The 23,722-nt window shown below is 43.0% G+C and overlaps 1 protein-coding gene across 1 annotated transcript in view; it reads right to left on the reverse strand.

The window, feature by feature from the left end:
• LOC109432998 (uncharacterized) overlaps positions 1-23,722 on the reverse strand; it is a 268,730-nt gene that overhangs the window by 66,250 nt on the left and 178,758 nt on the right. The gene's annotated exons all lie outside the window — the stretch shown is intronic.

Raw genomic sequence — 23,722 nt, forward strand, 5'->3', positions numbered from 1 at the left:
CCCGATAAAAGTTTTGAGGTGTACATATCCCAGTTAGTCTTCCTGGGATTTCTAGTAGTTTCTATGAGTTGACAGCCAGCCTCATATTCAAACAGTATATGCTTGTGATCAGATAAAGAAATTTCATCTGACACATGCCAATTTTTGATTTTTTCCGAGAGTGTAGGGCTACACAATGTCAAATCCAAAACTTCCTGCCTAATAGCATTTGTAAAGGTAGGTTTATCGCCTCTGTTACATAAATCGATTTCGTTTCTTGAAATGAAATCTAAGAGGTGTTCTCCCCTACTATTAATGTCTGTGCTAGCCCATATCGTATGATGAGCATTTGCATCACAACCAATGATGAAAGCTTTATTTAGCTTTCTGCAATAAGAGACAAAAGCTGCTACTTCTGGTGGAGGTACATCATCCACATCTCCCGGAAAGTATGCCGAAGCTACACAAATTTCCGTTTTCCCGTGGATTGTTGGTACTTCCATCATAATTGCAACAATGTCACGATTAATAAATTGTGTAATTGGAACTGCATTCACAGTCCCATTCACTAAAATTGCAGATCTTGGTGGTAACTGCCCTACTTTATATATTAATTTGGAGGAATCTGTATGGATTCCCATTATCCTACAATTGTTCGTCCATGGTTCCTGGATAAAAGCTATATCCAGTTTACTCTCAGCAAATCTTTTGCAAAGTACAGCTGTTGCTCCCTTTGCGTGATGAAGATTTACTTGGATGAACCGTAAATTTTTAGTTTGCATTTTGATCGTTAGGATCCAATAATTGTTGATTTTTACACGTTAGATCAACAGAACTTGTAGTCTGGCCAAGCATAATAGGGTTCTCTGTCCTCTTAACTCCACTCAATCCTAGGATTTTTACGTACTGATCAATGATCATCACGATATCACTAGTTTCTTGTAGGTTTTTAGAGTTACTTTAGCCCTTTGCTTTGGTCTTTTGCTACTATATTAACTTAAAAAGATAATACACACACACACACACACACACACACACACACACACACACACACACACACACACACACACACACACACACACACACACACACACACACACACACACACGCACACACACAATAAAATTAAATAAATAAATAAATAAAAATATTAATAATAAATATATGAAACAAAAAAGTATAGAATAATTAGAATATATTCAATTGAATTGTAGTGTCAAGAAAATAAAAAAAAACGTATACACAATAAAAATAAATAAAAACTTTTAATATCTTTACTTACTGATGTAGGAGCATTTGTCCCCAGTCACCCCTACCTTAGTCATTGTGCACTACCTTTACGGTGTTGAAAACGCCAGCAATATTGTGAGTGTTTGCATCTCACTTGCCCATAATAGACTCACTTCACAGTTCGCAAGCCAAAACAAAGGAGTATTTGAATGCATCCAAATATAACCGTTTGCAATTAATTTGCGATCCGGTGGTTTTTTGATGCCCAAGTTGCCGTATAGGCTGTAGATTGTGGATGTCGGCTATTCTTTTCACATACGCATATGCGAACGACACTAGCCATCACCACACATTTGACTTTTAAGCACTTTTTGTTCCCTCTATTTTGGAGGGGAACCGAACTTGCATGCGAGATCTCATTCATGCATTTATTGATCTCACGCACTGAGATCTATTATTGTTTTCTCCCGGATCACAAATTTTCACTAGGAGTTAAAACTAATAAATTTAATTTTTTCACGCAACGTCCACCGTCCTACGTACAAAAATGTAATTCTTGGCACTCGTAAACTACGTGCACTAATCACTCGCGAGTTATAAAATCACTTTTCGCTGCTAATTTTATAATTTAATCGAGCCGATACGAACCGCACTTTTGTACTTAGCAGCAGTGTTGCCAAAAATCAGTTGGTCTTGACTTCAAACATAGATTTTGTTTTGCTGTCACTTCAAACTATTTAAAAAAATAAGTTTTTAAGTTATTTCATAACTTCTGGACAATCTTGTATAATAACTTCAGGAATATACCATTAATGTAGTTATCTTATGACATCTAGGATTTGATATCAATCGAAAAACCCATATATTTAACAATTTTTCCATTTTTTCGTACTGATAGCAAAAACAGTTATCAATTTGCTATCACTGATAGCAGGAATTGTTTTCAACTTGCTGTTACGGGAACATTTTTCTGCTCTCATTTTTGATGTTTTAACCGTTTAAACGACCAAAACGACAACAACCTGAGTTATCATAATTTGCAATATCACAACATCAAAATTTGTTTTCAATTTGCTGTCAGACTTTGCTCGGGCGCCGTGTCAATCAAGCATATTGGTCTATATGCCGACGGGTCTCCGGGTGGTTTCCCCGCCTTTGGCAATAGTACCAGGCTCTGCCTCTTCCAAGCTTCTGGGAAAACTCCCTCGTCCAGGCTTTTCAGCCTAGCAGACCTGAACATCTCTGGAGCTTCTGCAATGGCTACTTTTAAGGCCAGGTTCGGAACTCCGTCCGGACCTGGGGCCTTACCTACGCTAAGGGACTTAGCTATCCCCACAAGTTCCATATCGGTGACCCTCTCCTCATCGCCAGCCCCAGTCCCCGGCTGTCCTACGAAAGTAGGCCAAGGATTAGGATCATGACGCGGAAAAAGTCCTCCAATGATCCCCTCCAATCTCTGGAGATTGCTCTGTAGGAGCCGTTACATCTCTCGTCTTGGCCATCACGATCCTATAGACATCTCCCCACAGATTCGCATAGGGACTCTGACAGAGACCCTATAGCAGGCCTTTTTGTTTGCCCTTATCTTGGTCTTCAGCGCGACTTTAGAGCGGCGAACACCATCCTCCATTCGTTTCCCTCTTCCTCAGATCATGCTCGCTGCATCCGCAGCCTAACCCGTAGGCAGGCGCGGCGCAGGTCCGCAATCACTTGAGTCAACCAGGTGGTCTTCCATTTCTAGGGCCTAGGCGAGTCTAGGCATGGGAGCATCGCACGTACGCGGGAGCACCGCTACCAACTCGTCCGCGCTGAAACCGAATAGTCTCCGTAGAAGTCTCTCCGCTCACGGTAGAGCGCCTCCCAAAATACCTTGTTGTTGAAGTATGATGTCTTTTACCTACGAGGGCTTGGCCATGGCCTAGCCACCTCTTTCTTTACCAACTGCCTGCTGTTGTTGTAGTCGATACTGTAGCGAACCGCCAGCTGATCGCTGTGAGTGTAGCTATCGTCTACCCTCCAGTTCGAACTACTTATTAGACCGTTCCGACTAAAGGTACCCTTGGTACTGACATTAGTCAGGTCGACATCTAGCATAGCCAGTGTCTCTAGCAGGGTCTGACCCTGCTGGTTCGTAAAACGACTTCCCAATTCCACGTCTAAGGCATTGAAGTCACCGCTGTTACCACCAGCCTTTGCCCTGTCAGCACGGTCGCCATACAGTCCAGCATCTACGTGAATGCTCGATCGACCATCGCGGAGGCGCATAACAGCGACAGAAGAAGACCCCGTTTATCTTGGCGGCCACTATGCCCTCATAGGTAGTAGATACCAACTCCTGGACGGGGTATTTACCCGTCGTCCATATCGCCGCCATTTTCTGAACTCATCCACGACCCAATTGCCATTGCCGGCGGGTACTCAGCATGGGTTCGCTATCCTTACTCAGAAACTGCCTGTCAAAGCAGTCGACATCTGTGGCTCTTCTGAATGTCAACCTTGGATCTCTCGTTAGTTGTTTGTTGTTCGCGCATTTCCCACGTGAGTGGACTCGTGCAGCCTTATGCCTTGTGGTCTTCGATGCCGCATCGCCTGCACAGCTTGCTTCTGCCAGGGCCCTTACAGTTCCATGACTTGTGTCCTGGTTCCAGACACCTGCAGCAAACCTCCGATGGCTCATGCACGATCAGTTGGCATACTGACTAGCCCACCTTCAGCTTCCCTACTTTAACGGACTTTTTGCGTCCTCCACAGGTAACTGTACCAAGGCTACCTGTGTCCCTGCCGGGCCCTTCCGTAGCCGAACGGCTGTGGTGACCACCTGCACCTCGCACTGTTACCGCAGTGCCGTGACGAGCTCGTCCACTTCGGTGACCTCGTCTAAGCTCTTCCCCTTCAGAGTCACTTCTGCTGCAAGAGCCCTCACCTCGACACCTTTTCCAAGGACCTCGTCCGCCAGACTTTTGTAGGCGGCGCCCTTGCGTTCCTTTTCGCGCTTGAGCTCTACGACCATTTCGACCGTACGAGTACGTCTAATAATGCACATGTCGGCTTCCAGATCCACGAGCTTGGCTTCGTTTCGCATCGCCTTCAAGACTCCCGAGTACTTGGAGAGATCTGTTTTGATGACGAGCACTTCGCTTTTCTCACGCTTGCAATCTACTCTTTTACGATCCATCGATATACGAAGTTGGTTGCTAACACTCAACAACCACGCTCCGTCCAGTATCTCTCCCGGCAGGCTAGCCAGGGAATGGATCGGGGCTCTCACGGTGAAGCTGTGTGTACAGCTTGTACGGGAAACAGGTCCACCACGGCAGAGCTTTACATTAACGCGGTGGGACAGAATGCTATAAGGGTGCCCAGGTCCCACAGGCTCCGTTAATAATCGAGCATCTTTTTCACCTTCTTGATCACTCATTCCTTAGCACGGGTCGCTTGACGCCTTGAATTGGGGTTAGTAGTCCTATTCTTAGCCGGCGACTACGCGGCTGATTCGCACGCGAAGGGGGCCTGCCCCGTGACTGTGATCCCTGCAGCTTCACCAAGACTTAAGTTTTATGATTTGTAGGAGTTCCCGAAAACTCCCTGGTGTTCAGGCCATTTGATCTACGAGTGTAATCATAAGTGTATTCTATAGGATCATTATGAATGAAATTTATGCTTAAACAGCTTCATGTAACTATGTGTTGTGGTGAGTATATTGTCAGTTTGGGGATCTCCAAGAACTCTCTTGTGTATAGGTCATCCAATCTACCAATGTAGTTGGTTGTCTCTAAGAGCTTTATGACTAAGTTTCATACTCACACAGCCTCAGATAGCTATGATCTATCATGTGATGAGTTCGATGATTCTTTAAGGGTAGCCAAGAAGAAAGCATCATCGAATCTACGAGAGCTACTAGTTGTATCTAGGAGTATCATGAATGAGGTTCATTTTCATACAGCCTCAGGCTTCTGTGTTTTATCAAGTTGTGGGTTCTTTGCTTATAAAGGGGTATCTGCCCAAGTAACACACTTGTCACAGAAAAGTCACGGCAGCGCAGGTTTTAGTTGCGCATAAGTTGCTGTGGCTTTTTTCTAACAAATAAAAACTACTTGGGGGAAAATTCCCTGGAGTAAAGGTCATTAAATCTATGAGCGTAATCAGTGATCTATTGGAGCATTATTAATAAAATTTATGGAACCACCGTGGAATTCACCCGAGAGCTTCTGAAGCCCTCCATCTGAATCCACTTGAAACACTCTGAAACTCATTGAAACACTTTGAAACGCCTCTGAAATCCTCCTAAAACCACCATGAAGCTCCTTAAGCTCCACGGAAACTTCCTAAGATGCCCAGAAATGCATTGAAACGCCTTGAAATGCATTTGAACGAGTATTAAACCCCCATTTAAATTCCGTGGAACTCACCTGAATGACTCTGAAGCCCCCTGAACCACTTGAAAACCTCTGAAAACGCTCTAAAACGAAATGAAACGCCTTTAAACGCCTCTGAAAGTCCGCAGAAATCTCCGTAAAACTCACTTGATAAGGTCAGAAGTCCTCCATGAAACCTCCATAAAACTCACCTCAGCCTCTGAAGCTCTCTAGGACCTCTCTGAAACCTTTTCGAACGCTTCAATTGCCTTTAAACGCCTCTGGAACCCCTCATGATTTTTTTAAACTCACCCGAGAGCCTCTGAAGCCCTCTAAAATATCTCAAACTTCTTGAAATGCCCTAAAACGCTTTGAAATTGCCATGAATCGCTTTGGTCTTTTAAACCCCTGTGAAACTAGCCTTAGAACCTCCGAAGTCTCCTAAAACACCGCTCAAACGTCCTGAAACTCATTGAAACGCTTTGAAACGTCTCTGAAACCCCTTTAAAACCATCTCACCTGAAACGACTCTGATTACTTCTAAACGTTCGCACCGTGGATCCTATCTAACACACCTAGTTGCTAGTGCTACGACGCCGAACCTACAGTTCTTCAGTAGATCGACAAGTATGCGGGTACCCCCCTTGAGTTAAGAGACCAAGCAACACGCATGTCATATAAAGGAGCGTCTATAAAGTACGTCACGCAAAAATTGATTATTTTCAACCCCCCTCCCTCTATGTCACACTTTTGTATGGTTTACTGCACCCCCCCTCCCCCTAAAAGCGTGACGTAATTTATGGACGTTCACTAAGAGTAAAGGCAGCGCAAGTTTATTTTGATGTTATTCCAGCACAATGCTAGAATTACGTCAAATTAACTTCTATGCAACCAAAATTTGCGATATCGTAATTCTTATATGACATGCGTGTTGCTTGGGAGATCACCAAGGAAGAGTACGCATGAAAGTCCGTCACCTTGTCGCAGTCCCCGGCGAAATTCGAATGAACTGAATAGTTCACCTGAAACCCCAGTTTTGTACACCGTCCATCGTTGCTTTTATTAGTTAATCAGCTTCCCAGGAAAGCCGTTTTCGTTCATGATTTTTTTATAGCTCGATACTGTCGTATACCGCTTTGAAGCCGATGTACAGGTGATGCGTTGGGACCTGGTATTCACGGCATTTCTGGATGATTTGCATTACGGTGAAGATCTGGTCCGTTGTCGACCGGACGTCAATGAAGCCGGCTTGATAACCTCCCCCGAACTCATTCGTTTCAGGTGACAGACGACGGAAGATTATATGGGTTAGCATTTTGTTGGCAGCATTCAAAATAGTGATCCCTCTAAGTTCTCACATTCCAAATCGTCGCCATTCTTGTAAATGGGGAAGATTAACCCTTCCTTCCACTCCTCCGATAGCTGTTCGTTTTCCCAGTTCCTGACATCGTGCCACAATAGTTCAACTTATTGGATGTAGTGGTTTAATTTCCTCGACAGGGGAAGAAAAAAAAATCAGCCGATGCAGACAGGTGGCCAACTTTTCTGGGCCCATCTTGATGAGTTCAGCTGCGATACCATCCTTACCAGCTGCTCTATTGGTCTTGAGCTGATGAATGGTATCCTTAACTTCCCTCAGCGTGGGAGCCCGGGTAGAGGTGAAGTACTGGCGATCAAAACGTGATATTGGTTTGATTGATATAAGAGATAAAAGATCTGAAAATAATATCTGAAAAATGTTTCTGGAACATCTGAACAATATCAAAATGTGATATTTCAAGATCAATCTAATAGCTTGCTGCTATTGGATAGATCTCACAAGATCTAAATATGATCTGATGATTATGTTCCAGGAGTAAATTTAAGATATTATTTTGATATCTTTTATCTCTTATAACAATCAAACCAATATCACACTTTGATCTCAATATCATAATATGCTATTAATGAGCGCTTTTCCTCTACCCGGGAGGTGGTTCATTTCCGTCCACTGCTGCAGTGGCATCGTCGTTTCCTTCGTTGCCGTGGTCTCCCGTGCCTACGTTCTCCACGCCATTCAGGTGTTGATCGAAGTGCTGCTTCTACCTTTCGATCACCTCACGTCTGTCCGTCAAGAGGCCTCCGTCGTTATCCCTGCACATTTCGGCTCGCGGCACGAAGCCGTTGCGGGATGCGTTGAGCTTCTGATAGAACTTTCGTGTTTCTTGGGAACGGCACAGCAGTTCCATTTCTTCGCACTCTGCTTTTTCTAGGCAACGCTTTTTCTCCCGAAAGAGGCGGGTGTGCTGTTTCCGCTTCTATTTGTAACGTTCCACGTTCTGTCGGGTCCCTTGCTGCAGCATTACCGCTCGCGCTGCGTTCTTCCCGTCCAAAACCGTTCTGCACTTTTCGTCGAACCATTCGTTCCGTCGATTCCGTTCCATGTACCTGATACACGCTCTCGGATGCGTCGTTGATGCCGTCGTTGATCCGTACGGCACCGGCCGTGTTGTCGCCGGTGCCGTACTGTCATTGACGGAGAGTTTTGGGCGTAGTTTGACCATCACCAGATAGTGGTCGGGGTCGATAGGTCGCCACGATAGGTCCTAACATCGATAATGTCGGAGAAGTGCCATTTGTCAATCAGAACGTGGTCGATTTGCGATTCCGTATGCAGTGATCACTTACTTCGTTTTTCGTAGTGTTGAAAGGCTTCGACAGGCTACCTTACCGGGGTCGCGCTGCCTACATCGCGTTGATGGAACTGCCACCTTAGGTATAGCTGACGCGATACAGCGTTTCATATTCAGCCACTGGGTGCCAGAACAGACGCTGCTTGAGCCGCACCTCCTTGGTGAACAGACGCTCGGGACATACTTCCTCAATCTAGCTGAAATCAGAAGGACAACAGTGCACAGGCTGCACTAGCTGCTAAGCACACAACTCTTACCTGGCGGTCTTTGTTATCGTTTGACCCGTGGAAGCATGAGGTAGGAACTTGCAACGACGACGAACAAGCTGTGGAACCACCAACGCAAGACGAGGTCAAGACAGCCATTAGGAGACTGAAAAACAACAAGGCTGCTGGGAAGGACGAACTCCCGGCCGAGCTTCTCAAGCACGGTAGTGAGCAGCTGTATCAACTCTTACACCGTATTATAGTGAAGATATGGGAGGAGGAAGAACTGCCTGCTAGTTGGTTGGATGGTCTCATTTGCCCTCTTTTCAAGAAAGGGCATCGACTGGAGTGCGCGAATTACAGAGGAAGAACACTCCTCAATTCAGCGTACAAAATTTTGTCCGGAGTTCTGTTCTACAGGCTGAGGCCGATTGAGGAGTCCTTCGTCGGCGAATATCAGGCAGGATTTTGTGAGGGCCGATCAACGACGGACCAGATGTTCACCCTGCGGCAGATTCTCGATAAATTTCGAGAGTACAACTTGCAGACCCATCCTCATCTGTTTATTGATTTCAATGCGGCGTACGATTCAGTGAAGAGAAACGAGTTATGGCAGATTATGATCAAATATGGATTTCCGGCGAAGCTGATTAGACTGATTCGTGCGACGCTTGACGGATCGAAATCAAGTGTACGGGTTGCGGATGAAATTGCGTCATCGCTCGTAACCTTTGACGGACTAAAGCAGGGCGATTCTCTTTCGAACTTACTGTTCACAAATCAACATAGAACTGGAAGGAGCGATAAGGAGAGCTGGTGTGCACAGGAGCGGAACCATTGTCACGAAGTCGCATATGCTCCTGGGCTTCGCGGACGATATCGACATCATCTGAATCGACCGTCGGGCCATGGAAGAGGCGTTCGTACGTTTTAAGAGGGAGACTTCGAGGATTGGGCTTACGATTAACACCACAAAGACCAAGTACATGATTTCTGGTGGTCCACGTCGGTCCGGACATGGTAGTGGTGACGAAGTGGTGCTAGGTGGTGAAAAGTTTGAAAGTTTGAAAGATGAATATGTTTATCTTGGTACTCTAGTGACGTGCGATAATGATGTTACCCGCAAGGTGAAAAGACGGATTGCGGCTGCAAATCAGGCCTTTTTCGGTCTGCGAAACCAGCTGAAGTCCCGCAGGCTGCAAACGAAGACAAAACTCGCGTTGTACAAGACTATGACTCTTCCGGTCGCTTTATACGGTCATGAAACGTGAACGTTGAAAGAAGTTGGTCGGAGAGCTTTTGGAGCCTTCGAACGTAAAGTGCTGCAAACAATACTCGGCGGTAAACTGGAGGACGGCCTGGCGGCGTCGCATGAGCTACGAACTGTACCAGGTGTATAAAGAGATGGATATATTGAAGCGAATAAAACACGGCAGGCTGCTAAAATTATATTAACCCACGAGCGATCGCGCTGTTGTATTTTGTACAACACGTTGAAAAAATCTCGCTTTTCGTACTCAGCATTAGCGTGGTGCTGACGCAGGTAGTCAACCGCGCGAGTTACGGAAGGTTAAGCAGAGAAGGGGTCTTTCCTTTCCTTTCCTTCCCAGGACGGAGGCCATTGGAGGCGGATACTTCATTCGGCGTAGACTCACCGCTACGAGTTGTAGCCCATCAAGTATCAAGTAAGTATGCAGTGATCTCCAGGTGTAATGATAACGGAGTCTGTGTTGGAAAAAGGTGCTACGTACCATATTTTTGGAGGACGTGAAATCAATGAGTCGTACACCGTTTTTGTTCTTCAGCTGACGGGCGCTGAACGTTCCAATCGTCAGTCTGAATTCCTCCTCCTGGCCTACTTGAGCGTTAAAATCTCCTTTAAAGATTTTTTGCTGAATAGGCTAAATATCAATACTGAACAGTTATCTGCAAAAAATAACGTTCTATTCATAAGACTACTTTTTTTGAAGTGCAACGCTGTTATTGAGAAACTATAAGCAAAAAATAAACAAATCATTTGTTTTCACACAGTTTTATCAAACTGCATAAACTGCTATAGAAACTCATTACGGTGCGAAGATTTGCAATCTTAATCACACCGGGTGCACGCAGGGCATTAATCTACTTATGCATCCAATCGCCGACTAGCCGAATGCTACCAACAACAACGGCACCATAAAAGATTAATGTAAACAGCTCACTGACACTATCCCAAGTGCATACACTACACACGAGCTCTCCGCTGCGCCATAATTACAACCATGTAAATTTCCCGCCCTCGCAAACACTTGCCGCCGCCACCAACCAATCTCTCTCTCGCTCGTGCACCTAGTTCAGCGAATAAGGTTTTGCAACTTTTTCCCATCTATACTGTGATGATTGAAGATCGTGCAATTCGCGACGAACAACGACGAACGAGTAGGAGGGTCGATAATCGAACGAACTCCCGCGGTCAACAAACAACAAACCTGCTGCGCGGCTCTGCGCAAGGTGCTTCGACCGTTTTACTACGCGACACGATTCCTCTCAGCAAACCACCACATAATGTGCAACCGACGTACCAACCGACGTAGGTAGCGTACAGTTGATTGAAAGTGAAAGAGATTCCAATGAATGTCGCGTCAGCCAACACTAGGTTAACCAACAGCATCCTCCACGTGGTGGTCGCCGATGACGCGCGCTCGCTATAGACGCGGCGTGTCGGTGGCGCCAGAGGGCCAATGAAGAATCGATCGAGGAGTCACACTTCACACGATCGATGATGGTCTGCGGTGGACGGCATAGCGGATGATCGTGACGAAGCGAGATTGTCTTTTCCTTTCTTTCGTCGCACTGCACTGACTGGGTAATGCAAAATCCACCGCAAGGTCTTCACAGCCCTACGTGCGGTATTCTATTAGCGCTGGATGATGCTCTTTTTCGCAATTAGTTCCTCTGAATGGAAGCAACGTGACAGAGCCTTCAGGGCCCCTTTCGATGGCGTTAATCGAAAGTGGTCGATCGACTTAAACCGGTACTTTGCTTATATTTGCACTTTTTTCCTCACTGAATTAGAATTGGAAGTAAGTTTCGTTGGTTGTTCTTCGGATTCAAATATGGCATAGTTACTCGTCCTGCGATAGTAATCGAACAATACGCAACCGTACCCGCGCGCTACTAACTGTGTCATTGTTCTGTGCGTTTTCCGCATTCGATAACCAAGTCACGCAAAAGGTACGAACCCACCAGTCCACCAATTGCTTGCGGCGGCGCGCATTTTCGAGTGCAGAAGAAAAACTTTCTTCTCACGAATGCCACAGCAGCCGCCACCGCCGCAGTCGCAAGACTCCAGCCAGATGAAGGTGGATGATCGCCGCCGCTTGGAACGAATAACACCTGTTGTTGAATCATGAGTTGTTCAAGAGCACTTAAAGGGTGATACGGTCAAAATTTGGTCACACAATTTTTTTCATAACTTTAGACTGCGTACACCAAAACAGCTGAATTTTGGACCAGTAATGCTACATTATATGTAGCTTATACCATAAAATTTTCATCAAAATCGATTGAGTATTGGTTGATATATAGACAAAACCATCGACCTACCTTTTTAAAATTTTGTACAAATGCGCTCCATAGTAAATTTTCGGAAATTCAAGGTCAATAAAGCACAATTTTGATTATAGAACTACCAATACTGCTCCGATTTTTATGAAAATTTTACAGTATAGTACTATTATGAAAATACGTTCTTAGTAAAATTTTGAGCAATTTTGTATGAATACTTTCAAAGTTGTAGCAGTTTGAATATGAAAAAAACTGACCGGGTGCCACTTAAGCAAATATAACTTTGTAATGGCTGGATCAAATTGAATGAAATTTTTACACAACATTTTGATATGCATACTACACATACAGAAAAATTTTCATTGAAATCGGTTAAGTATCTCTGGCTCTATAAATAAAACAGTAAAAATGTATGAATCCTCTTTGCACAAAATTTTAAAATTGCGGATCTCAGGGTTCAACAATATCTCCGCAAATACTAGACCGATTTTGATGAAAATTTTATGGTACAAGCTACATATAATGTACCATTACTGATCCAAAAATCAGCTGTTTTGGTGTACGCAATCTAAAGTTATGAAAAAAATTGTGTGACCAAAATTTGACTTGACTCGACAAAATTTGACAAAATTTGACCACCTAAACAAATATAACTTTGTAACGGCTGAATCAAATTGAATGAAATTTTTACATAACATTTTGATATGTATACTTTACACACAGAAAAATTTTCATTGAAATTGGTTCAGTATTTCTGGCTCTATAAAAAAAAGAGTAAAAATGTGTTCTTATTTTTTAATCCACTTTGTACAAAATTTTAAAATTGCAGTTTTCAGGATTCACAATATCTCCGCAAATACTAAACCGATTTTGATGAAAATTTTATGGTATAAGCTACATATAATGTACCAATAATGGTCCAAAAATCAGCTGTTTTGGTGTACGCAGTCTCAAGTTATGAAACAAATTGTGTGACCAAATTTTGACCGTATCACCCTTTAAGTACACCCTAGTAGGTGCATACTTGGTACTTTTCTGCTCATGTGCACCTCGCGGTGTACGAGGCGTTGATTGCGGAGAGATGCGTCAGGCCTGGCTAGAGTCGCAATCATCTTTAATCGTTTCTCAAGTGCCTCGCAATAACCTGTTCTGGAGTGTTACAGCACTTCCAATTACTCCCTCGGGATGGAAGAAAGTGAACGTGACTGCCAGTGGATTGACGTAACTAGAATTAACGAACGCATTCGCTTGATGGTGCTTGAAATTGTACTTTACGAATGTGTTGTCCGTGGAGGAAAACTTGAATCCACAGGTGTAGAGTGTACAATTTACCATTTATACGAAAATTACTCCAAAGGGTTTACAATATGCTCTCAGTAAAATAGGGATACCCGGGTAGAGGTGAATGGCAAAAAAAACATAATAATAACAAATTTTATTGTCATAACTAATTTTGACATTCATGAGTTCTTCATGAAGAACTTAAAATAACATGTCAGTAGCATAACTTGATATCATATCAAAATATGCCATTTGCTTGTCATTTAGTAAATGATTTAAAAATTGGTAGAATAACTACTGAATGTCTAATTTTACTATCATAATTATTTTTGTAATCGATGAGATATTGAAGATATCTAGCAAGTTTGATGAAACATCACCCTTTGTCGCACTTATTAAGAACAACGTAATAACAAAATTTTAAATTTGCCTACTCAAATGGTAACTCTTATAATTTGTTTGCAATTACATTCATTCAGGAAAACTTATAAGATTTTTATTTTGTTATTGGAATAAACAACTACATTTACCCTTCCTTCGGTTGCCAAGAAAATAATTAATTATGTTATTGTTCTGTTCTCCATAACTCAATAATGGTATATTTTGCAATTCCCAACCTTATAATTTTTTGTTCTTGGTTTGCCATTGTAATGTCAAAATTTGACATGTTTTAGTTATTTCATCGATCAATGTCAGTTATTATTTTTGCCCTTTTGTCACTTATTTCAAACAAACCAATGGCAAGTTTTGCCATTCAGTAATTCTGTTTTAATGGTAAAACTTGGCATTATTTTGCAATTCTCTTCTACCCGGGTACTGTCTCATATATACTCTTATCATTGTCGTATCATTGTCTTATCATTGTCTCTATGTGGTGTATAATGGTGGAACTACTCTTAAAAAGACGATAAAACCTCTAAGACTAGCGTGAGGCTTCTTTTCTAAAATCTACATGTTTTTATTTGCACTGTATCGCATTTATGATAACACATAACACAGCGTAACAAAAATTAACTTTTTGTCTGTCTCAAGAGCAAACTTATGTGTCTCCGAAGGATTTTGGGCCGCTGAATCCGAATCCGGGCTCAGATTTGCTCTAACACGTCACAATTTTGAGCTGTACCTCAATTTATAGGGCAAAATATGCGATTTTGGGCTTTTTTGACTGCAACCCATTAAGCAAGGAAATATTTTTTTAAGCAATCAAAAGGTTAGCTGGTCAATTAACATCTAAATCAACGACTCATGCAAAATATTTCGTTTTGTCAAATCGAGTTTGATAGTTTAAGCGATTTATGATAGGTACGATATTTCCCATACAAGTCACCCTCCAAAAGTTGCATGCAAGTTTTCATACTAACATAAAATGCTTAAATCTATCAAATTTGATTTGGTAAAACGAAATATTTTGCATGAGTCGTTAATTTAGATGTTATTTGACCAATTAACCTTTTGATTGCTTAAACAAATATTTCCAAGCTTAATGGCTTGCAGTCAAAACAGCTCAAAATCGCATATTTTGCCCTATAAATTAAGGTATAGCTCAAAATTGTGACGTGTTAGAGCAAATCTGAGCCCGGATTCGGATTCAGCGGCCCAAAATTCTTCGGAGACACATAAGTTTGCTCTTGAGCCAAAAAAATTTTGCGCTGTGTAATCAACAGCAGTACGACACAATACACTAAGGTCTTTTTCACACGGTTTTTTTACACGGTTTTTTTTACACGGCTTTTTTTTAAACGGTTACTCGAATTAACACGGTTTTTTTACACGGATTCACGAATAAACACGGGTTTTTCAACTTGCTCGCGCTAAGTGTCTAGAAGGGAACTCTTACTAAAAGGAAGTAAGGGGATTTATGGGAAAGGGTTGCAAGGGAGTTGAAAAGTGGTATGAGGTAGAGGCGGATGATGATGTAAGAGGTCTGCAGGAAAGGGATGTCTGTAGGGATAGTTCTGTAGAGACGTAGTTTTCAAAAATATTCTAAGATCTCCAATAACTTCCGAGAGTACAAGCCTGAAAATCTTCGAGCGTAATCAAACAATTGTTGCTATATTATTGATGCGGTGTAACGTCCTACAGGTCCATGGAACATAGTTCTGAAGAGAAGTAATTTTCAAGGATATTCTAGGGCATCCAAGAACTTCAGCGAGTAGTGGCCTTAAGATCTACAAGTGTAATCGATGGATTGTAGTTAAATTACTGATGCGGTGTAACATCCTACATGTGCATGGAGCATAGTTCTGAAGGGATGTTGTGTTCAAGGATATTCTAGGGCATCCAAGAACATCCGCGAATAAAGGCCTTAAGGTCTACAAGCGTAATGGATGGATTGTAGTCACATTACTGATACGGTGCAACATCCTACAGGTCATTAGAGCATAGTTCTGTAGAGACGTAGTTTTTAAAGATATTCTAGGACCTCCAAGAACTTCCGAGAGTTCAGATCTGTAATTCTACGAGCGTAATTAATTAATCTTTGCTTTATTGTTGATGCGGTGTAACAACCTACACATCCATGGAGCACAGTTATGTAGAAAAGAAACTTCCCAAATAAGCTCTAGGTCATCCAAGAATTTCCGCGAATAAAGATTTCAAGATCTACAAGCCTAATAAATGGATTTTTGTTACATTACTGATACGGCGTAACATCCTACAGGTCCAAGGAGCGTAGTTCTGAAGAGAAGTTATTTTCAAGGATATTCTAGGGAAACCAAGAACTTCCACGAGTAGTGGCCTTAGGATCTACAAGCGTAATCGATTCAAAATTCAAACATTTGCATTATGGTAAACAATTGGACAGCAATTCCAGATTTAGTATTACAACAATGCATTTGGAGATTTGTTATGCGGGAAACGTTATTTTCGGGCGAGTGATTTTTTGGACGAAAGAAATTCGAGCGTTTATTATTCAGGTATTTGGAATTCGGATGAATGACATTCGAGTTTTGTTTCCAAAGCATTTCACTTTTGGAGTATAATGAGGTACTTATTGAGTATGTAAAACCGATAAAACTAACATATCAGTCAGCAACATTTATGTTTCGTAGCGACCAAACCCAAACAGAAATTACCCAATCATCTCTCTTTTGAATTTTTTACCAATGCGAGAACTCAAAAATAAGTCCGAAGTAGACCAAAGTTCATAGCAATCGCAGTCGCAGTTGACAACCGGTAAACCTCAAGGACCGCATCAGCAATGAAACAACAATCCATTGATTACGCTTAGAGATCCTAAGGGTTTTTTTCACTGAAGTTCTTGGGAAACATAGAACATCTTTGGAAATTAGTTCATTACACAACAATTCTCCTTGCACTTGCAGGATGTTGCACAGTTTCAATAATATAATATAAATCCATATATTGCCCTTGTAGATCTTAAGGCCTCTACTCGCGAAAGTTCTTGGAAGACTTAGAATATCTTTGGAGACTTGTTCTCTTCAGCTCAATGCTCCATGGTCTTGTATGATCTTGCACCGTATAAGTAGTGTAACAACAATCCATTGATTATGCTTGTGATATTAAGGTTTTTTTTCATGGAAGTTCTTGGAGTACCTAGAAGATGTTTGGAAATTATTTCTCAACAGAACTATGCTTCCTGGACCTTTAGAACGCTATACCGTATCAGTAATGTGACAACAAACCATTGATAATGCTTGTAGATCTTCAGGTCTATACTCGCGGAAGTTCTTGGGAACTTCCATTGATTGCGCTTATAAATCTTTAGGTCTTTACTTGTGGAAGTTCTTGGAGGCCCTAGATCATCTATGGAAATTATTTCTCTGCAGAACTATGCTCCCTGGACCTGTAGGACGCTACACTGTATCAGTAGTGTGGCAACAAACCATTGATAACGGTTGTAGATCTTCAGGTCTTTACTCATGGAAGTTCTTGGAGGACCTAGAACATCTATGGAAATTAGATCCTTACAGAAAAAAATTGTTCATGAACCTGTAGCATGTTACAACGTATTAGAAATGTAACAACAATCCATTGATTAATAACGCTTGTAGATCGTCAGGTCTTCACTCGTGGAAGTTTTTGGAGGTCCTAGATTATCTTTGGAAATTATTTCTCTACAGAACTATGCTCCCTTGACCTGTAGGATGCTACACTGTATCAGTAATGTAAGAACAAACCTTTGATAATGCTTGTAGATCTCATGGAAGTTCTTGGAAGACCTAGAACATCTGTGAAAATAAGTTCCTTTACAGAAAAAGGGTTCATGGACCTGTAGCATGTTACACCGTATTAGAAATGTAACAACCATCCATTGATTACGCTTGTAGATCTTCTGGCCTTTACTCTCGGAAGTTCTTGGAGGTCCTAGATCATATTTGGAAATTATTTCTCTACACTTCTACAGAACTATGCTTTCTGGACCTGTAGGACGCTACACTGTATTAGTAATGTGACAATACACCATTGATAACGCTTGTAGATCTTCAGGTCTTTACTTATGGAAGTTCTTATAGGACCTAGAACATCTATGAAATTTAGTTCCTTACAGAAAAATTGTTCATGTACCTGTTGCATGTTACAACGTATAAGAAATGTAACAACAATTTATTGAGTACGCTTGTAGATCTTAAGGCCTTAACTCGCGGAAGTTCATGGCCGACCTAGCATATCTTTAGAGATGAATACTCTTCAGTACAATGCTCAATGGACCTCTGGGATGTTACAACCAGGGCTCTACATTTTCAATTTCAATTGAAATTTTCAGGTGAAGTTTGTAAACAATGTTTTCAATCGTCAATGGAAGCAAGGCGCCGTCGTCGTCGCCCAGTCCGACTGTCATCGTCACCGATGAACCGACGGTGCTGCGCCGTCGCAGATGCCGCTTTGTTTCGCACTCACAAGCTCACGCACGCTCGTTTGACATCAAATGAATTTATTTGTTGTAACTCAGTCAATGAGTGTAACAACCGACAAATCTGTGTAATATTGATGTATGCTATGCATATTTTACTGAAATAGTCTATTACCCATAAAAAATTAAGCAAACAAACATTTTAGATAATTTGAAATTTTCAATTGAAGCCCAGTCGGTGTGAAAATGAGCCGCCGCCCGTCGTTGCGTCGAAGAAAGCGACAAAAAAAAAACGGATGAAGCGAAGCGCTTGGATGTTGTTGTGAATGTTCCCGTCGTCAGCGTCCGTCCGATGCTGATGGGCGCTCGCTTTCAGCGTCATGTTTTGGCTTCGACGATGTAGGCCCCTGGTTACAACGCATCGGTAATGTAGAAAGAAACCATTGGCAATGTTTGTAGATCTTCTGGCCTTTACTCGCGGAAGTTCTAGGAGATCAAAATTTGAGGTCAAGTTTGATTTTTTTTATTTACAGAACAATGCTCCGTAGACCTGTAGGATGTTGAACAGTATCAGTGATGTAACAACAATCAATCGATTACGCTCATAGATATTGAAGCCTTTACTCGCGAAAGTTCCTAGGTGTCCTGAAACATCTTTCTCTACACCACCTTGCTCCGTGGACCTGTAGGGTGTTGACAGTCTTCTTGATCCTTCATTTCGTCCGTCTAGACAGTCCTTAACACCCCAAAACATCCTCTGCGATCTTCCTTGGAAACAGTATGCACTCTGCTCCCCATAACCCATCCCTTGTCCCCTTCCCCACTAACCCCTAAATTCAACCCTTACTACTACCAACACTCCCCCCCCCCTTTCCTTATTAACTCTCTAAAATCACCCTCGGATATCTGAAGGTGAAGACATTTCAAATATTTTCAGTTTTCCCTCAGTTTTTTTAAACGGATTCCTGAGATAGCACGGTATTTTTACACGGTTTCTCAAATTAACACGTTTTTTTACACGGGTTCGCGAATTCATACGGTTTTTTTACACGGTTTATTTTACACGGGACGTATCCCCCGTGTAAAAAAAAAGACCTTAGTGTATACGGTTTACGGTTGCCGCTCTTGGATCAGTAGTGACCACCAACTTTGCAGGGTCCGTCAGACTTGGAACAAGCCCTTACAACCATATCCTTCCGGCTTTTAGCATCTTCTAAATGCTGAGTTTGCCGTAAAGCACAACGAGTTCGTGGTCGCGCTACACATCTTTCCCCTGCACCTGCACGCCGATTAAGACCATCGGTAACACGCGTCACTCGAAACCTCCGAATACTTGCAGGTCTTCCTCGAATGTGGTCCGTAGACGACCATCGGTCTTATTAGTGTTTGCTTGATGCGAGGGTGAATCCTCTCAGACCGCAGCTTCTTTTGCAGTCTCTGATGATGCGCCTTCAAATTTCACGACTCACAATGTTGTCAGCCGTGAGTAAGCCTCCACCACCTCGAAGGTATTCCCATCCATCCTGACACTATATCCTAGACGAATCCTGTTGTATTCGGTTCCACCTACCAGCATGTACTTTGTGTCTATCACATTCACCACTGCTATCCAAGTAACAATGAATGCTGAACAGTGAGAGCATGCGCTGAACGATGGTTGGTAAATGGTGTGAGTGGCTGAACACAATGATAGCTGAATATTGGTCTGAAGTTTGGCTTATTCAACCTTTACAATCAGCAATACATAGATGGCTGAATATAAAGTTGAAAAGAATATTATTCATCAGTGTGACCAGCTTTGAAACATACACCAACATGCAGCATTATTCACCTGTTGTTCAGCCTTTAATCAAATATTTTTTGACAGCTGACCTAAGCAATGTTTTTATAGAGTCCACATAGCTTCTTCAGCCTCAATACAGACTTAGTTCAACTTATGTTCTTGACTATTCAGACACATCAAGTAATGCTCCCGTTTTCGAGGATATGTGCACAATTGGGTGTTATATAGGTGCAAAGGTGAGCGACTATAAATCAGAAGGTCCAAGCTCAATTCCCAGTTTTCCCAAAGATTAATTTATGCATTTCCAAACATCTCTTCTGGAAATAGAAAGCCGCAAGTGGTTGGAATAAGCTTAAAAAGAATTTTTTTTTAAATTTTTAATCACAATAAAGAAATTTGATTGATTACCAAGCGCATATATAGCCTCAAATCAGCCTTTCAATGAACCTCAAATCAGCTAAAGGTTGAATTATCGTTGCAATCAGATGTTTGGGAGCTGAATAAAGGTTTGTTGCTCTTGTGATTAGGTGACACACAACTGCAGCATACCAAAATCATGAGTCGAACCAAGACAAAGGTAGTAATCAGTCATTATGGTATTGAAAATAGCTTATTTTGTTAATGCGTAGGTATTGAGCCACCGAATAAAATAACCTCATAGAGTTACTGATTTGGTATTGAAGCCTACTTCAGGTATTATTGAAATTCAAATCCCCTAGAATCACCTAAACAAATTTCTGTAGGAATGTCTGAAGAAACCTCTTGAATAATTTATTTAAGAATGTGTTCAGTCCGCAACGCTGCGAACTGAAGAAGGAGCACGTATCGTTCACGTGAAGAAAGCGCAAGCAAATCGAGATAGCAGCACGCAATCTTCGCATGAAGGAAACCCCCCAAAAAGGAGGCAATCGCCACGCTGAGTAGGAGGAAAAAACCATCGTCGTCGTCGACGACGGCCGTCGAGGACGAGAGCAGAAGAAGCGCTACTTGGTGAGCATCAGTATTATTACGCATCTCGTAGTGAACAGAAGCAACAGCAGAGAAGTCAAGCCGGCGAGCCAAGCCCGGCAGAAGAAAAGTGTGGGCCGACGACGGCCGAAAGAAAAGTTATGTACATAGTGTAATTAGTAAATTAAAATGAACTAGAGCAAAAATCAGTGTGTGTGTCGTTTGTCTCTGAGCTGGAAATTCCCTTGGTCCGCCAGTCGCCTGCGTGTCCGGTTGAGTCCTTTTCAGGGCTAGAGTTATTTGGAGATAGTTTTCCCACCCTATGGAGTTCGCCGCTGGTCCGTCGGTCGCTGCATGGCAGTTTCCATACACCGAATCCACTTGGGGAATCGGTGAGACCGGCGGGTGCGCTGCAATCAAGGCAGCCTGGAGAAGAAAAGCAGTTTTACAGTCCACTGCAACACGCCGCAACATGTTTTGGTCCGATCGAACCGGATGGTTTGGTTCATCATCGCTGCTGGCTGGAACGCATCGCGATTGGGCGTGATTGAGTGGAGTGGCTGGCTTGGAGACAAAAACACACACCGCAAGAAAAGTTGGAAAAAAGTGAAGAAAAGCGAAGACTGGACAATCGAATAAGTGCAGTGATTAATTGCAATGAACATTGGACTAAAGTGCAAGTGCTGGTGATTAATTAAGAATCATGCCGCCGAAGCGCACACCCGTGAAGAATATGGATGGTGGTGGTAGCAATTCCGCCGCCACCAGCAACGACGACGCAGTGGAAGAGTTCGACGCGCTGGTGCACATGCGTGGCTCAGCAAAGGCAAAGCTGACACGCGTCAAGCACATGATGGATCACATCGTAGAGGAGGAGATCACGCTGCCGCAGGTCAAGGTGCACCAGAAGAAAGTGGAAGCTGCCTACAAGGAGTTTTCGGACTACCATGAACGCATCATGGCGGTCTGCCCACCGAGAAAGAGACAGGATCAAGACTGTAAGTACGTTGAATTTGAAACATTGTACGACGACATTTCCCTCGCTCTCGAAACATGGATCGAGATGCTGAGCCAAACGAATCGTAACCAACAATCGATTGTGGTTCAACCGTCGCTTCCTCGTGCCATTCCGCATTTCGATGGCAAATACGAGCAGTGGGAAAAATTCAAAGTCATGTTTAGGGACGTGGTCGACAGATCGAATGATCCGCCACGAATTAAGCTCTACCATTTGGAAAAGGCTCTAATTGGGGACGCAGCTGGCATAATTGATGCAAAAACCATCGCTGATGGCAATTATGACCATGCATGGGAAATTTTAGCAGAAAGGTTTGAAGACAAGCGACGAATGGTTGATCATCATATCTCTGGGCTACTCAACATGAGAAAAATGTCACAAGAAAGCCACTCTGAGTTGAGAGAGTTGGTCGATTCATGTGTTGGTCATGTCGAAAATTTGAAACATTTGGGTCTAGATTTTACTGGGGTATCAGATACAATCGTAACGCACATCCTATCCAATGCGTTGGACGATGAGACAAAGAAGTTGTGGGAATCCTCAGTCGCCCATGGGGAATTGCCTGAATACGAGGACACTGTCAAATTTCTGAAAGGTCGCATTTCCGTACTTGAACGTTGTCAAAAGTCCACTAGTGATAGTAAGGTCAAACAATCCGCGCGTGGTGCAACCAAAGGACACGTGTCCGGCAAGCAGTCGTCGAACGTGAAGGTGAACGTGGTGTTATCAAGCAACTGTGAGTTCTGTGCAGGAGACCATCTGGCGTTCAAGTGCTCTACGTTCAACGGATTATCGGCGGAAAATCGATTGAGGATGGTGCGTGATAAACAGGTGTGCTTCAATTGCTTGCGACGTGGTCATCGAAGCGGAGAATGTAAATCAAACAAGACGTGTTCGAAGTGCAAACGGAAGCATCACACCCTGCTCCATGGTGAAGGTGGCTCAGTACAAAGTTCAGGTTCCAGCAACGCCAATGCAACAGATCAGCAGCAGGTTCCAAAGCAAGCGACGCAGCCAGACAACGCAAATGTTCCGGGTAGCAGTACACCTAACACCTTGGCTTCGAATGTGGTCGAGAAGCCAATTTCGCAAGTGCTGTTGCTGACTGCAATGGTCAACATTTTGGACAAACATGGAAAACCGCAATCATGTCGCGCTCTTTTGGACAGTGGCTCGCAGGTCAACTTCATCTCGGAGGCGATGTTGGAGAAGCTGCAAGTGCATCGAGAAGAAATCGACATTCCCATCACCGGAATCAACAGTGTCAGATCCAGTGTTCGACAACGGGCGAGGGTGGAAGTTCGTTCGAGGCAGAATGGTTTCAAGATGGAGTTGGATTGCTTGGTCTCGCCGAAGGTAACAGGAAACCTGCCGACCTTTGAGATTGACGCTGCTACATGGAACATTCCCGCTGGAATCCAGTTGGCAGACCCTACGTTCTTCCGTCCAGGACAAGTGGATTTGCTAATTGGAATGGAATGGTACGACGATGTGCTCAAGTCTGGTCGTCTAAAGCTGTCAGAAGATCTGCCCACGCTCCAAGATTCGCAATTTGGCTGGTTGGTTGGTGGAAAATATGCTAGTGCTTTTTGTGGAACAATTGTGAACTCTAATGTGGCAACACCATCAAGTGACTCTTTAAACGAACTGATGCAAAAGTTTTGGGAAGTGGAAAGTGTTTCCAGTGAGAAGTGCGTGATGACTGAAGCTGAACAGTGTGAGCAGCATTTCCAGTCTACAGTTCGTCGAAATGAAGATGGTCGATACGTAGTACAGTTTCCACTTCGGGAATCAATCAGCCAGCTTGGAGATTCGAGACCAATGGCGCTGAGGAGATTCTACGCACTGGAGGCAAAATTGCAGAAGAACCCGGACATTAAGAAGCAGTAAG

The sequence above is a fragment of the Aedes albopictus genome, chromosome 1 (assembly GCF_035046485.1).
Source record: "Aedes albopictus strain Foshan chromosome 1, AalbF5, whole genome shotgun sequence".
Classification (NCBI taxonomy): domain Eukaryota; kingdom Metazoa; phylum Arthropoda; class Insecta; order Diptera; family Culicidae; genus Aedes; species Aedes albopictus.